The sequence below is a fragment of the Pterocles gutturalis genome, unplaced genomic scaffold (genome assembly GCF_000699245.1).
Source record: "Pterocles gutturalis isolate BGI_N339 unplaced genomic scaffold, ASM69924v1 scaffold2994, whole genome shotgun sequence".
NCBI lineage: Eukaryota > Metazoa > Chordata > Aves > Pterocliformes > Pteroclidae > Pterocles > Pterocles gutturalis.
The window spans coordinates 10,036-27,946 of record NW_010135433.1 but is presented as its reverse complement, the minus strand read 5'-3'; the positions used below and the strand labels follow the sequence as shown (position 1 = coordinate 27,946).

The 17,911-nt window shown below is 39.6% G+C and overlaps 1 pseudogene; it reads left to right on the top strand.

Moving 5' to 3' along the window:
• Window positions 1-17,911, top strand: part of LOC104467901 — a 25,162-nt pseudogene that overhangs the window by 4,075 nt on the left and 3,176 nt on the right.

The window sequence follows — 17,911 nt, the reverse complement described above, 5'->3', positions numbered from 1 at the left end:
AGGTAGGTGGTTTGCCCTATGGCTAGGTGCAAAGGGATTTTTTTCAACAATTTGTCTTTCCTTCAAAGAATTGCATTGTGTATGATAATAAGAGACCTTACAGTGATTATGAGCTGAGGATGGGTGTTCATAGGTAGCTAGCTTTTGCTGTAAGACCTCTGACGCCATTAAAGACAGAATGGCTTCAAGCAGAAGGTATTTTAAGAGTATCTCCATAATGTATTTTCCTAGGTAGGTGTAAATCTTGTAAAACTTCCATTTCCCCTTCAGTGGGCCTCTAAATCGTCTATTTCAGACCAGCTCTGCATTAGTCCGTCAGATAAGTGTTTTATGTAATGTGCTGAAATCATAAAGCTGTTTTGTTATTCACTGCTTCAGCTAATTGAGGATGTAACTCATATGAAATTAAAACCTCTGACACACTTATTTTACACCTCTAAATATTTCATCTTCCCAAGGAAATGAGAGTAATTTATATGCATGCATACAGAATCTGCTCTGTAGACAGCAAAATTCAACTGTGTCTTCCCACAGTGTCACAGCTGGTGATTGTAACTGCTAGTGAAACTGGAGGAGAAAGACGGGATTGCTTTTATGCATAAGTTGTGATGCCACAGTCAACATCCATTTAAGAACTGATTTTTTTTTTTTTTTTTTTCCCTAGACGTTCAGGGCTTCATCAACCCACCTACAAGTCTCAGTCAGACAAATCTGAGGATTCAGTTGTTTGAGAGCTTCTCCCACAATCAGTTCAGTTTGTTTTCTACCCTTCTCATACCATTAGCCATGAGCCACAAGATGACATTCTAGGGCGTCTCAAGGCTAGCTAGGGTCCCCCTTCTTCAGGTTACAGGGAAAGGAGGCTCTTCTCTTGCTTAAATAACACCTTTCATGCACAAGGGCAGAAGCCAACAACAGTTAAGCAGCCCAGCTTTTGCAGCAGAGATGTGGGTAAAAGCTTACTGAAGGTTGTTAACAGTCAGAAGCCAAAATTTCCTGGAGATACATAGGTTTGTTCAGCTACCTGTAAAACAAGTTACTTGTTATTTTGAAGAGTGAAAGAGAGCAAATATGAGCAAGAGGAACAATGTATCAACACATGGAAAATATCCAGTATCAACTAACTGAAAAAAAAAATAAAAAGAAAGAAACAATGGTTTTGCAAGGAAGAAGAGCTTTTCCCATCTGTTGCATTATTTGGTTCTCACTTGTGGATTTTTTTAATTGTCAGGAAGAAGTTCGAAGGCATACCCTTGAATGCCTAGAAGAGGAGACCATAAAAAACAGCAAACTTCGCTTCAGACTGCAGAAATTACCAGGAGAGATTATGGCAGAGATGACAGGTAGTACTGACTTAACCAGCTCCACAAAAATTTAAAAAAAAAAAAAAAAAAAGACAATTGGATTTTCTATACATTTAAAGAATTTGAAGTATTCTCGAAAATAAAACTTGCGCTAAAGGTACATCACTGTCAATAATATCTTTGCAATAAAAGAAGATAGGTGTTGTGACATTATTTTTTGGTGGAGCGCATCTGACCAAATGCTTATCAGCTGTCTCTTTCAGAGAGTGAAGAGAAAGAGGCACTTCTGGGCATGATTCATCTCACCCCAGAGATGTTTAAATCAAGGCAGAAGAATCGTGAGCTGGAAGTGCCTCTATGTCTCTTTTTTTCTCAGGTATGGCCGGATTTTTAAGATGACTGAAGCATATCCTGCCACTGCTCTTCTCGTTGCACTGTCGTCACAAAGCAAAGTGGTCAGGGAGTTGATCTGGATGGATGTCAGGATTTCTTCTCTTTGGGGGGAGCAAGGGAGCTGGGGTTCTTTATCTGGCTAACCACCAGGCTGGAGGATTGTTAGTGGTGGCACAGGGGGAGGGATGGGCGCGTGGCAGGGTGGCCAGGGAGGACAGAACTGCTCCTTTTGGACTACTAGAGAGTTACACCAGCTTTAGATTCACCATGAAACAGAAACCAGAGCTTTTTTTTATTATTTTTCTTTTTTTTCCCCCATCTGTGTCTGTGGATTATTTTCTTATAGCCCCTTTCCTCCCTCACCTTCTCTCTGCCTATAGCACATGGTTGCTACACAGTTAGCTGGTTGTTTATACTAGCTGCTCCCATTCTGCACTGCCTAAGTGTTTTGTTTTGTTTTTTTCTGTGTGGGTGGATGTACACTAATGTGGCTGTTATCTCAGAAGCTGAAAAGATGCTGTAGTACAACGCCCCTGCACAGAGGAGCTTTAGCCATGGTGCTGGCTCTTCTGGCAGAAATGCTCTTGAATTTCAAGCCAAGTGATCCTGCTCCTTCTCTCTAGCTGCCAGAGCTGGTGGTGCAGAAGATTTTTTTGGGGGGGGGGGGGAAAGGAATAATTTTTATCAGTTCCCAATATGTCTAGGGAGTTTCTGAGGCATATAGTACGAAAAAGAGCGATTGTTCTGTGAGAACACAGCAGGCTGCTTCTCGTTGATAAATGCAGATGACTCAGGGAAAATGTGATAAGATTGAACTAACTGAAATAACATGTGATTTCAGAGATGTCAGAGTCTCAGAATCACAACCATCCCTTACCAGGTGACAGTACCAATAGCAGTGAATAAAATATTCTGGATCAATCCCTTAATGCATCACCTCGTATATACCTTTTATAGCTAAGGGGCTACTGGAGGTTTTGTGTTTGTTTTTTAGCTCTTATTACAGCTGCACGTGAATCCAGTGCTGCTGAGATACATCAGCTGCAGTCTGCATTGAAAAGCATCGCTGAGGAAATGGAATTACTGGCGGAGAAGCAAACCCTTTGTGAAAGGCAGAATGCTGCACTGTGGTACGTATTCATCAGAACATGGAAAACCATACTGGCGAGATGGTTAAGGAGAACTGAAATGTTATCAACACATGGTGAGTGGTGCTTGGCCTCATCTGCAGCTCGCTGCAAATGTTCCTAGGCAACCCTCTGCTGCGGCAGCCAGCCTGATTTTTGGGGATCTTGTTTCTTGAGCAGCAGAGCCTGCCTGCTGCTGCCTGCCCTCTGCAACCCTGATAAGCTCGCTTAGGGAAAACTGTCTGCAGCTTTGCTTCTCACACTGGCAAGTTTTCTCTTTCAGCAATTAATGTTAAGGAACTACTGCAAGAAAAAAAAAAAAATCATAGTTTTCAGTTAAAAAACCAAAACCAACCTGTGGAAGGAACTCAGAGTCAGTAACTGTGCTAGAGATCCATCTTCCTCTTCAAGAGTTACCTCGAGAGGATACAGGGAGTTGGGAGATATTTATTTTCTCCCTGCCAGGTTTCATGTTACTGTCACCTTCTGCCATGCTGCTAGAGCTGTTCAAAAATAAATCACAATGCGTTTTCTTAGGGGAAGCCTGCTTTCTTCATTCTTTCAGTGCCTGCAAGCAGCCCTTTCCATTTTTAATGAAACTTGTGGGAAATAATAAGATCAGAAAAAAAAAAAAAACCTTTGAAAAAGTTATCATACAAATAACTTAAAGATACTTCATTGGAATGCACGGTTGTAGGTGGTCTTCATCACAGGTACCAGCACACGTCATGCTTTATATATTGTGTAGTGCTGTAGTAGACTGAGTTGCTAGTATATGGATAGGCAAGTATTAATTTCAATGGACATCTGAACCCAGTCTTTGATCTGAATGAATGGTAGGAAATATAATTATTTTTTTTTTTCCCCAGTGAGGAACAAGCATACTTGCGGAAGCAGCATAAGGAAAGAGTAGACTTGCTGAATGAAAGGCTGGCAAGGAAAGCTAACACCCATGTTCTCTTAACTGAGATTTGTGATAAAACCAGAGACACAGAAAGTGAATTAATCAGGGCGAAGGCAGCATTAGCAGAACTGAAGGAAAAAATAGCTGAAAAAATGAGTAAACTGGAGAAAGAGAAAGAAGAACGTGATAAAAAGGTGAAGGCTTTGAAATGTACTTCACAGTTTTACAGATACCTATATAGTGTCAGAACTGAAATGACCTTAGAAATCATTCCAGTTGTTGTATTTTGCTTTGTCATATGGAGCTAACACACATTTCCACAGCAGCCAAATGGAAAAGTGACTTCTTGCCACTGGGTGCACACATGCTGTTTTGGCTTCTGTATACATGTGCTGATGCGTGGGGGCCGTATAGACACACACACCCCAACATGCACATATCACAACTGCACAGTATGTGAAATTTGTTTCCTAGCAGCACATCTCATAATGTCGTATCTGAATTGGTGCTTCTTACTGACTGTGGGACAAATAATGATACACTGGGAATTCCACCCCTCCAGGCAACCTGCTTAAAATAAAGGTACCTATACTTCCCAGCAAGCTCTGAGATAAGGTTTTACTGTTTTTTTTATATTCTGCCCTACTTTCAGTTGTGTGTATTTGATATTCTTTCTGAACAGTAACATAGAAAGAGACAATCAGATGAAAGGAAAACTTCTTAGTAGAAAATATGGTATAATTAGGTTCCTACACTGGAATAAAATAATATTAAATTTTGACAGATCAAGTCCTAATTTGCATGTTATATTAATTATTGTTTCTTTTTCTTATAGAATTTGGTCATTTGGTACACAGCTGTGGCTTTCACAGAAAATTATTTTCTTTTAGTGTAAATTTTGTGCTCATTTAATTTTGAAAGGCTTTGGATGTTTTAATATAAATTTTTAAACAATGCACTGTACATTGTTCAGGATGAATTAATTGTATTCTTTTTTTAATGTAGAAGAGAGAAATTAAAGAAATCCTTGATACTCAGGAGGCAAAAACTTCCAAGAAAAAGCATGAATTTGAAAACTTAAATACAAGGTATTTGGACCTGCAGCATTTGATAAGTGTGAATTCAGCGGTAAGTTATACACAAAATTGGTTTGCTTCATTAATGCAAAGAAAGATCAAAATGCAATTTCATAATTGGTCAAAGTGAGGGAAATTTATCGGGAAATCTCAGAGTGGCTAGAAAATAGTACAGTCTCATGCAGATGTTATGAAATCTTAAAAAAAAAAGACTAATGGCAGTAAAGGGACTAATTATCTGCTGTTCTGAAAACTTCATATGTTTTGACAGTCTGTTATATTTTTTATAGGCTATATTTAATGAGGAAATTCTCATATCAAAAATGAAAGAAGAAAGCAAGCAACTGGAGAAAAACCTGGAATTTAAAAAGACAGAGATGCTGGTACTCTCAGAAAAGAAGTAAGAATTATTTAGACTGATTTGATCTTTTTGCTAAACCTGCATCAATGTTTTCTAAGGGAATTTCCCCCCCAATATTTAAGAAGAACCAGCCAAACTCTATAAAGTATACAAATTATTTAATGGGAATCTTTCTATTGGCTTCAGTGGGCATGAAGACTTGGAGCAGAGCTGGGGTTAATCTAAATTAGCTATCAGGGAGCAAATATCCACAAACAGCACCCTTCGGACTAGAGTTATACTCTTATTCTAACAATTATGTGTAGTAGAAAAGTCAGTCATTACTCCCTGTAAATGCTGTCATCTTCCTATCAGCTGGAATATTTCTATTTGCTATGGCACAGAGACTTGTTATCCTGGATGTCACCTAAGGTGCAAAGTGTCACAAATGCTGTGAATAAGCAAAATAAATTGAATGTCATTCTATGGGCTTGGCTATGTTACATCCATAGCTGAGCTAAGAATCCCTACAAAGAAGAAAATCTGAGTTCTTGGAAACTTGGGTAAAATGGTTGCTCTGAACTCTACTATTTTTCTTGATGGCAGAACTAATTCATTCATGTCTTCATGAAATGAATGTTGCCATTAATTAACAATGTAATTACTATAAAAAATGAGCTGCAGCCAGCATCCGGCCATGGCCCTTGATCTTGTATGCAGTTATAAATTGCTTATTTTTACTCTCTTGAGTATTAGCTTCAGCAGCAATGTTTGTGCTAGGGAAGTTGACCATACTTGCATTTCCAGGGTTCAAATAGTCCTGCTCTGGCGATGACCACAGAGCTGTGGGCTACGGTGAATTGCATAGTCTGAGCGTAGCAGAAGCATTATCTTTCTGTTCTTTTTGTGCTATCTATTTATAGCTGCTCAGTGTTGTCAAGGTCTTTATTTTAGAGTGTTTGTCCTTCATAACTCATTCTACTACTTGATGTTAACAGATGAGTTAGGCAGTTGAGTTAAAGAAAGTATCTGGTCAATGTATTTTTTCCTTCACAGGCTTTGGCACATGTTCTCAAAGCCTGGTCAATATGGATTTCTGGTTCTATGTTTGTTTGCTGTGAGACTACTAGGATGCTGGGGCTTTCTATTTTTTTTTTCTTTTTTTATATCCTCTCCTCTGTATTAGATTTGTTTCTTCAAACACTTCTTTAGGTAGGCTTATAGTTCTTGCATGACTCCTGTTTTGTACAGAAGATAGAGAAAGGAAGAGAGTATCCCTGGTTCTGACTGCATCCTGTAAAACAGACAAATGCACAATGTACATCAGGAACAAGAAGGATAAATCTGTGCTCAAACTTTCCATTTTTAACCTGTAGTCCTGTTGCTGGTAGGATTTATCTACTGAAAGCCTGTCTGCTTTCTCCTCGTGTAGTTTTTCTATCAGCTTGTTTGCAGTATTGAAAATGCTGCCTCTCCCCACAAGCCTTCCTTGGCTTGTATTTTAAGATCTTGCAGCAGAAAGCCTGCTAGTTCTGTATGTCCTTACCTTCTTTGCAGGTTTTATTCTCACCAGGTGTATTAGAGGGAAGTAATGAGTAAGGATATCTGAATGATATAGAGCTCAAATGTACACATTCACACAGCTTACACTCATATGAAAGGCCTGAGAATAAGAATGCATAATTTTTAGATGTTTTCTTTTTTGTTTTTGTTAATACCCTCCTAAATATCTCTACATTGGCTTTGTTTTATAGAAAACAGCTTGATTCTGAGTTATTGCTTTTACGATCTAAAATTTCCCAAGAAAAGGAGAAATTTGATAAGGAACTTGAAAAGGTAAGAGAAGACTTTTTCTTCCGGCTCAGAGTTTTTCCTGGGCTTTGTCTTGGTTAAACACTGAATGAGAACAGCCCAGCACAAAGTGTGACATGTCAAGTGCTTTAGGTCCTTTGGTTTGCCTGTGCCTCTGTGCTTGATGAGTGTGAGCAGGGAAAAGCGGCACAAACATTTTCAGGATGTGTGGCATCTGCCTTCTACTCCACTTGGGCCTTGGAGGTCGTGCTGGAGGTAGAGGCAAGATCTGCTCTTCAGCTGAGCCCATGGGCTGATGTTGAAAGACTTGGGGGGCACAGAGAGGTGGGGTGAGATTCAGGGTGTGGTGTTGTGTGCTGGGATGAAAGGGAAGAGGGGGTTATGAGACTAAGACGTTGGCTTGGGAGGGAGTATATATGCAGTAAGAGAAAGGTGCAGACAGATGTGTGTGGGAGGATGAGGTTGGGCTCCTGGTCTGGAAAGCTGTGTGCAGTTTTCATTATCATTCTTGCTGACTTGCTCCATGCTTTTTTACATTACTATTCACTTTGTTTTGCATGTGGGAAAAAGCTACAATTTTTTTTTTTATCCCTTACAATTTCAGTGTCCACAAATGGAAAGTCACTGTCCCCACACTCATGGTCCTCTGACTCAGGGGACCAGGCAGCCCAAGGTCTACTGGTACTATTAAAGACAAAGAACCACATTGAATGTCCCTGCTTTTTCTTCATCTTCATCCCCATTAGTCAGATGACCATCTTCAACAAGTATTGGTCCAATGTTTTCTTCAGACCTTCTCTCGCTATTAGTGTACTTTAAAACAAGCCCTTCTTGTTATCTGAAACAACACTGGCCAGTTTCAATTCTAATTGAGCTTTGGCCTTTCATGTCTTCACCATGCGTAACGAACCACAGCTCTGTGCTCTCCCTCCAAAGCCTGACCTCAGTTCCAGAGATCAGCCAATTTCTTTTTACTCTTGGGCTCCACGAGGAGTTCCCTGTTCAGCCATATCCATATATGTTCAGATATCTGTATGTCTTTGTTCAGATATCTGTATCTGTTAACTACAGACATGCTGTGAATTGTGATTCATTGTAAAGTTCTCCAATATTTTTTAATTAAAGGCACTATAGCAGTATAGAATGTTATTATAAGGTAAAACAGAGACAGGAATAATCTTAAACTACCATCTGTAATCCTTATTTCTAGACTGAGGAAGATCTACACAATGCTAAATCCCTGAATAAAAAACTTATATCAGAAAATAAAGCGGTGCACCAAAAGTATGAACAAGTACAGAAAGAAGAACAACACTGGGCTATAAAAATGAAAAACATGGTGGAAAAGTAAGTTTTACCTCTCAGCTTTTGGATACAGATTTTTTTTAAGCTTGTGATTTTTCTAAGACTTTTCTCGCTACAGAGTGAGATCATGTTCTGACAAAGTATCTAATGTATTTCTTTTTTCTTCTGGTAGATTGAGGAAATTATCTCTTTTGTTGGATAAAAAGCGTGAAATTCTGGAAAATTGTGTGATGAGAAAGAAAAACCTAGAGACAGAAACTGCAAAACTTGAAGACAGCGTACAGTATGTCATCATTCACTGTTGACAATAGTAAATGGTCTCAGTATCATTGATGCAGGAATTCAGCTTGTTGAAGAGATTCTGAAACGTAACATTCAACAGGGAAGTTAAAGGGGTTTATAGACTGTACTAGTAGAAGGCTGGTGTGGAGCTTCATGCACCAAAGAGGTTAGCTGGCAGTTACCCTAATTTAATCTGCAGTTTCTTATCACCAAGCAATTAACATGCAAATAACGAAGGCTACTGAAGTGGTGCAGAACTTTACCATTGTGGCTGTGAACTCCACACTGTGCTACCAGCTCTTGGACCAAGACACTACCCTTTGATGGTGGCAAATCTTTGCCTGGTGTAGTCTAAGCAGAACAGATGTCCTGTGCCCGGTGCAGTGGGGTATGGCTGGGAGGAGCAGCCAAAGCTCTGCAGCTCTGTCAGCCTGTAGTTGGTAGAAGAGATTTGGGATTTTGCCGCCACAGGTGTGTACTGACCCCAGATATCCTGTGTTGGACCCCGTTCACCTATTTGCTAGAGAATCAGAAGATCAAGGCCTTGCATTGTACACTAATAATCAAATTCTGTCGTGTAAGGAGGGTAATCCTGACAAATACTTGCTCATACACTGTGTTTTGAGTGACACCAATTGATCTGATCCTGTGCAACATTCTCACAGTGTGGCACTGAAGGGGCTGTGCTCCTAGGGTCTTCCTGTGATCTAAATCCTCCCGAGAAATGTTAATATGGAGTTATGGATATAATCATAAAGAGTAAGAAAATGATTGCTCACCTCCCTTTTCATACTGAATAGGAAAGCATAGGTTATATTTATTCTGCTTTGTAGGAAACGAAGCACATTTCTATCTTGATAGGATCAGTGTCTTCATTTTTCCTAGCATAGGAGGTATTGTTGCCATGCAAATGTGAGATGGAAAAAATAAGACCGTGAGGTAGCCAGGCACTGCTAAAAGGAGAACTTGTAATGAAGTGCAATGCAGCCCATAGCATAAACTAAGTTAACAAGGTAATGAGGTGAAGTGATCATCGCATGGTATCTTGACGCTAATTGGGTATCTACACTAATGATAGTAAAGGAAAGGGTTGTAAGAGCTTTCTGCCCGAGTCAATCAGCTCTAATGTCAGACATTTAAGCTAGACTACATGGAAAGTGCACAGACTGCTGTGCAACCTGCATCACAGCTCTGACCTCTTAGAAAAGCTGATTATTTGGGACAAATTCTGCTACTATTAAAATGTCATGCAGTGCTGGCTTGATACGTTTAGCATTTGGAACAATAAAAGCTTTGGAAGAAAGCCCCATACTACCTCTTTGTAAATCCTCATGGGGTTTGGGGCGGGTGCTTCTCACCACCTTTGTGTCTTGAAGGAGTGAGAGTCACCGGTTTCACACTGCCAACCTTTTGGATTGTATTGAACTCCCCTAGCATGTGTTGAATATGTATAAAGTTTATACACTGCCAACCTTTTGGATTGTATTGAACATGGATTGATTGCATGTGTTGAATATGTATAAAGTTTAAACATTTTGATATTTGCTGCATATAATACACTAGAAAATATATACTAAGAAATTAAATTAATTTGTCCGTCTGGGCAGAGGTTCTGCTTCTGAAAATGCTCTTTCGTGGTACTTGTTACTAATACATTAGAGTAATTTTTCATTTCTGGCTTGAAAAAAAATTCCCCTGGAACTTCTCCTTGGTTCCTAACAAGAGCCTCTTAATTTTAAACCAATGTTCTCAACCTGAGAAACAACAATGTGTAAGACACAGCTATGGTTGGACACTGTAGTACGTATATGTTTTTGAGATATGACCCACAGGTACTATGTTGCCTCTCTCCAACTTGTGTAAGTGCTTAACTTTTTTCCCCCAGAAAATTCAAGAAGAGCTGTGCAGAAGAGCTGGAATCTCTGAAAAAAGATTTGAAGACAGAAAATAAGATGAGGTAGGATAAACTAGAAAGTCTGCGTTGTATCTGTAAAACAAAGCAGGAGATTAATGAATGACTGCATCTTGTTGCTGCTACTATATCAGATATCAAGCAAACCCTTCCTATGTAAAAATTCAGTGATATAATGGCAAATTAAAGGGCATCTCCTCAAGTGTACTCATGGTTTCGTTTGAATATTGGTGCTATACTGCCAAGTGGTGAGAACTACTGAACTTACCATATAAGTGGCTTTTAATCATTATGACACCAAATGTTCTACTTTATTTTATAAGCTAGTTGGGATTTTTCCAAGATACGGTCACTTATGTAAACTGCAAAACTGAGGAGGGGGGGGTGCTATTTATTTATGTTAATTAATTTTGATTAATGTTCACTGGTAGCTGGTCCTGCACCTTTGAGGTCAATGAGAACTTTGTCATTGAATTCAGTAAGAAAAAAGTGTCTCAGTCTCCTGCACAATCAAGCACCTACAGCTCCAGCTAGGAAGTCTGGGAGCTTTGTGTGCTGAGCACCTTTCAGAATCAGGTCATCAGACTGGTGGAGTCTGTCTGGAGCTGTCATATCGATAAACCCTTTGATAGAGACAGTGAGAATGAAGTATCCTTGCATTTTCAGATGTGTAATCTTTCTTCCTTGGACCTCCATATTTTGCTTTAGTTAAGCAGTGTCTTCTACTGAATTTGCCTTTTTAGGAAACCTTCGGAGAGAATCGTAAGGAGCATGTTACACACAAGTCACAAAAAGTCTAAGGGTTATTTTCTCTATATTCAGAACACCTGCCATGAAAGTAGTTTGCATCTGCCCACAGTGGTGTGCGGTACCTGTAGAAAAAGCCTTGAGTTGCATAAATCTAAGTGAATGTAGCTGGAGTTAAAGTGAGAGTGATATAAAGCTTTCCTGCTAGCTTTGAGTTTCTCAGCAACTGCCAGATTTTCACTGAAGCTCTTGGGGGTCTGCTCATCCTGTTTGTCTAAACAGTGTATCTGGATCCTGTCATGTCTCCGTTTTGTGTGTCTGGTTCTTGAGGTGCTATCATTCCACACCAATATGGAGATACCTTATTTTCAGAGCATTAAGACCCATGTAGTTGATGATAGGTTTTTTTTTTTTTTTCTTCCTTGTATGTGAGATCCCTGATGGGTTTTTTACCTCTTCTTTATTATCTGCAAGAAAGAAAGAAAAAAAAAAAGTGGATTCAGAAAGTGCTTAGCCCCTTGCAGTTGATAGGATACTCTCCAAAATAAACCCACTGTCTGCTCAGCTACTTCATGCTAGCTCTGCAGCTCTGACTTCTCCTTTGATTATTTTGTCATGTAGAGTGCAAAGAGATCTGGAGATTTCTTGGTCCCCTAGTCCGGTCTGGTTCTCTCTTGAATATTACAGCATACTTTTGTCTTCAAAAAACAATTATGCTCAATCCAAAACCCCCATTGTTGCTTTTCCCCCTTACTTGCATTGACATGTCATTATAAAATCTTACTTTCTGATGATTAAGAATAGTTTTTTCTGACTTCCAGTCTGCGTTTTCACATAGACAGGTAGTGTCTTCTTGCTTTTGTACCAGTGTTGTCTTTTATCTTTTTCATAGTTTACAAATCTTGGGGTTCTATAAATGTGAAATCTTTTCTCCACCAGCCTTCCAATTTGCTAAGCTAAATTAAGAAATTTTTTTGGTCCAGACTTATGATAGCTAATTTTAAGCACTTAACAGAGGCACTTCAGTGAGACCAGTCACCTGAATTTTTTTTTTTTCCCTGTGTTCGGTACAGAGAGGCATTTTTAAAGTTTTTTATGTCTTTTTGTGTATCTCCTAGATCCTGCCAGGAGCCCAGACTCCTGTCTGAGCCACTGTGATTGTAGTCCAGAAGTCACAGGAGATACGTTTGAGTCTTCCAATCTCTTAAATTAGGCTCGTAGTGCCTCTGATAATGCTATGTCTCCCTTTTTTTTCCTCCCAATTTCAACTTATTTCTGCTTATGTATCTGTCACCAGAGCAAGGCTTCAGTGGAAGCTCCTGTACTTTGCAAAGAAGAGAAAACACTTTTTCTCAGAGGAGGAGAATATAAACAGAAAAGTGAATGAAAGAATAGAGGCTGGTAAAAAAAGGCATGCTGAACTTCTTCTGGAGGTATGTTAAACTGTGGGTACTATAACCCATTACCTCCAGGGTTACGATGTGTTCATGCTGTACAGAATCAGAGTAAACTGATACCTAAGCAAGTAACCTCCAAGGGCCAAGTCTTTGTAAGCTTTTAAACATGAGATCAAATCTAAAGATCTTCAGTATCTAAATATCTCCATTGGGCAACTTGCTCTAAGTGACCCTGCTTGAGCAGGAGGGTTAGACAGGATGACCTCCAGAGGTCCCTTCTAACCTCAACCATTCCACGATCTGACCTTAATTCCTATTAATAACACTTTTAAAACAATTATTTATTTTAGCAGATGTTGTGGTTTAAATGCAGATTGCTCTCATTTTGCTCTAACTGCTGATTTTTGAGTAGTCCAGGTAGACATTGTGTATTTTAGAAATCACTGACCTTCATTTTGCTTTCCATTGTGAGATTGAAGACCTTGAGAAAGAGATTTCTCAGTCTGAAAACAAAATCAAAGCCCTGAGTGAAGAAGCAAGTAAGAGGGAAAAAGATTACAGGAATTATAACGAGGATTTTACTAACAAAATAAAATGTCTGGAGGTAAGTTTTATTGTTCTTTTTATTAACCTTGGGAAGATATCTGGTGGATGAGTTGGCAGTTTTTGTTGCCCCTCATTACAGCTATGCTCACTGGAGCTATGCTTGAATATGACCCATCTATCAGTAATTGTTTCAAGAAAATTCTTTACTTTTCAGGTTGATGTTTTGGGGTTTTTGTTAACCTCAAAAGCATTTAAGACCCTCAGATTGAGACACTGGATGGAATCAGCACATACCCGTATATGTACATATATATATATACATTCATGTACATATGGCAACCTGATCTGGTGGAGGGTGTCCCTGTCCATGGCAGAGGTTTGGAACTAGATGATCTTTAAGGTCCCTTCCAACCCAAACCATTCTGTGATTCTCTGATCTATGTCAAAAGAATGCAGTGAAGTTGTTTCCCAGAAGGGATGCCTCCCATTTTAAAATAAAAATACGTTCAGGACCAGATTCAGTTCTGAGATGCATCCAGTTCAGCATTGTAGTGAACCTCCCAATGTGTAACCTGTTATGTAGAATGTGTTTTGTCATTTTGGGGTAAAGAGGCCAACATTTGTGGAAATATGACAGCTTGATTTTAGGCACTGGTCAAATTTTCCTCTGAAGCGGTGTTGTAAATCTATTGGAGTGACTGATGGTGTACAAGTCATAACCCAAGGATGCTGAGTGCTGGTGTTCTTTAAAACACTGATGAGCTTTCCTTCCCAAAGTAAGCAGGACACTGAAATGCTGAATACGAACTACGCAGAGCTTTCAAAGATTCCAAGCCCTTCTCCAACCTTCAGTATACAGCGTATGCTCTGTCCCAGGGAAACTGTCTGATTTGAGACAGGATAAATCAGGTGCCAGGAGTGTAGGAAACATCCTCTTTGTGTGTCTGACCTTAGAAAGGCAGATTTACAGAAGGCCTTGGGTATCCTTCTCATTTTGCTGGTGGGGAGGTTATGCTCCCATGTCACGCAAGATAGTTACAGTCATGTAACTGCTCAAGCTTCCCTAAAAAATAGGGCTGAGACTGTCACTGCTAAGTCAGCCGTTGTGCTGGACTCATTCTCATGCTCTTTCTGGCAGTTGAGCTATGCACAATATACAAAAGAGATGGTAAATGCACTTTTTTTTTTTTTCTTCTCCATTTTGCTTTTGGAGCTTTCTGCATTTTCTTACACTTCCTCTCCACTGTTTTGATCTGCAAAATGATTCTGTCCAAACGCTGTCTCATGGAGGTGGTCTGTGTAAGGAGTCGGTGTTACTTCACATCTTGGGCTCAGTTTCATTTCTTTGTGTGGCTTTATTTCCTGGGTATCATCTTGTCTCTCAACATCATCCTTCAAGTCTCCCAGTCTATATAGATTGTTCCTGTTCTCCCTTTCTGTGTTTTTACCTATTGCAGCAAAAGAAGAGATGTGTTTTTCCACTGAAAAGTCATTTAGTTCATGACTTATGTTCCTTTGGCCCTAACAAAGATGAGATTCCACTATGCTGAGAGATGGACAGACATCGAATTAGACTTTTTTTTTTCTTTAAAACCAAAGGTCAGATTGTTTTAAAGCTAAGGAATGAGACAGAGAAAGATTAAAATGTACAGATTGGTGGTATTTGGGTGATGATCTGCTTAGTCTTTAAGAGTCAATAGTTCTTCTTCCCCATGCTGGTGTAACAGAGTGCAAAGATTCCCAGGCTGGTAAATCTGTGCAGCCCAGTTGTAGGGGGATGCACAGCTTGGATCCAGGAGCATTGTAGTTACATTTGTACTAAACAAATAGTATGACTGAAAAAAATATGCTTATGGCTGGGCATGGAGCAACAACATGAGACAGGTCAAGCCACGGAATGACATGCTGATAGGAAAGGATGTGTGGAATAACATGAAAGCACTCCATATTTGTGGTAAGACAAAGAAATATTTGTTTTGCTTCGCTGGTAGTTCAGCAGAATCAAATGCCTAGTATACTAATGCCAGCATCAGAAAAGAAACATCTCAGGCAAGGATGGGGAAGGACCCAGTTAGCAAGTGTACCTAGAGAACTCAGATGCCTCCAGATCTTGTGAGTTTAGTGAAATTCAACTTCCAGTAGTTAAGTGGTTGAAGCCATTCCAGAGCTATTCATTATTATATTTAAATGTATATCAAGAATAAGAGAGTGAAGCTCAAATCAACTTCAGTTCCCAAAATAGCCACCCTGTGTAAGACCCAACATTGGTCTGACCAAGATCCTGTCTTCTGCAGTGATTAATACTCCTGCTTGGAGAAGTAATGTAAGAACAGTCAAATATAGAATGACCCATCTTCTGAATAATTTCTGTGACAAATGAAGCGTCAGGAACTTCTTTGGATGGAGATGGTATCTGCATTTAATAGCTTTTGATGGAATTTTATGCTATGCTGGATCTTCAGTGTGATATTCTCCTGTCACTGATTGATTCTTTTAGCTCTCATATACATTTATCCTCCCTAACAACCTATAACACATAATCTGTATAATAAGGAGAAGAATTTTCTTTTGTTTTAAACCTGCTGTCTCAAAAGTTTGTTGGCATCTTGCAGTTCTTGTGTTATGAGAAGCAGTGAATAACTGCTGTCCTCTCATCTCCAGTAAAGGGGGGTGATTTTACACACCTTTATTGTGGGTCCTTCAGTTGTCTCTTTTCCAGGCTGAAGAATCCCAGGTACAAAAACAGTTCTAAAATCATCCTAGATAACAGTTACTCACGCTGTACTGACAAAACAGAATAATGGTCCCTGTTAGTTTGTGGGACGTCTGCTCTCAGACTGGAATTAATCTGTAATTTCCTTCACGACTCAAGTGAGAGGATAGAGTGAATGCTTATCGGATCTGCAGACGACAAACACGGTGAGGGTAGGAGCACACTCTGCAGGGCAGAACTAAAATTCAGAATTATTTTAGCAAGTTGGACAAGTAAATTTAAAAAAAAAAAATCCATGTTTTTGCATTTAGGTAGAAAATTTGCCTGTACAAATTCATCACGAGGGAGATGTTCAAGCAGTGATAAATAGGACTAAAGCTGACAAGTGGCACATAAGCCAACAAAGATTTGCAGTAATGAAAAAGGCAACTGACAAACCAGTCTGTATAAAGAGGCAGACAGCCTGGCAAGGCTTGTGATGTGAGTTTTCTCTTCTGCCTGGTTTTGCTAGGACACAGCTAAGGGTATGGTGTCTGGTATTGATCACCTCATTTGAGGAGGATGTAGATTATTTTGAGGTCCATTAGGAGTTAAGGAAAGATGATCAGAAAAAAAAGGTGTGCAGCTTTTCCATTTAAAATAGGTAAATCTAACAGAAGACATGGTAGTAACTACCAAATAAATAAAAATTGATAGCAAGGTGATCAGCTTTTCTCCTTGTCCACCTGTTGAGATAAATAACAGAGAACAGAACAGATTTAACTTCAGAAAAAGTTAGGCCCTAAGAAAGCGTTGACAGCACAGATAGTAAAACCCTGGAATCAGTTGTCTAAGACATGGTATCTCTACCACTGGGGTTTTTAAGGACAAAGCAAACATCTGTCAGGGGTACTTAGGTCTGATTGATTCTGCTGTACAGCAGGGAGATGGACTAAGATGACCTTTTGGTATCACTTCCAGTATTCTTTTCTCTGTTTTTTTCCCCCTCTGGATGTGTTGAATTATTTATACATTAAATGCTGCTTAGATTATTGATTAATATTTAGTTTCATTACAGAGTGACATCAAAACTGCAACTGAAAATCTGCTTAAAAAAGAACAAGAACTAAACACAAGCAGGCTAACCTTGGAAGAAACCCAGAGAGAGACAGAAGAGAAGTATACACAATACGAAGAACTGAGAAAATCATTATTAGGTAAGTATTAAGTAGCTCCTCTACATATTGGGTTGTCTCTTGCTGTTTCCAAAAATGGTGTGCCAAAGCCATTTGTCTGCCTATGGCTCAGGATGACCTATGAAACAAATACAAACAGAGATCTTTGCAGCAACTGGAATCTATAGACATGGCCGTAACACAAAGCATTAAAAAAAAAAAAAAAAAAAAAAAGCCAGACCAGTTAAACAGATCACTTACTGATAGAACCTGGTTTTATTTATAACAGCTTAACTCTAATGTTCAGTCGTTACCCTGTCTAAAAACCCTTTCTCTGCTTTGTAGAAAAGAAAGATGAAGAGGCACGAGTCAAAAGAGCCATTCAGCAGTCAATCCAAACTACTGGGAAGCTCAAGGAGGACACGGTAATAACGTAAAACTTAGCTGTACTACTTCTGCAAAGCTTCCACCACCTGCTTTGTTTCTTCCCAGTAAAGACCAGGCACCCATGGAGACTGGGACTGGGGGAGACAGGCTGGGGCTGGGGACATACCTTCCTCTCTGTTGCTGTGCTTCCACCTGGGGGATGCTTCAGACCTCAGCTCAGCCTGCAACCCAGCATTTGTGCCAAGCTTCACTTGTGCTTCAGTTTGCATTCCTTTAGGCATGTGAAAAAGTCAAAAAGAAGCAATTGAACTAAGGGCGTTTGTGAACCTGCTTCTATTCAGATGCTTGCCACCACTAAGGCAGGGTTTCTGCCACTTCAGTAACTCGTATTTGAAAAATCTTTCTGTATCCTTGCCTCTTTACCTGTATTTCCCATTTCTGACATCAGGCATTCAATCAGCATCGGTGTGAGGAGAGAGAAGCTTGTATAGCTGGGAGGGGGGGGGTTAGTT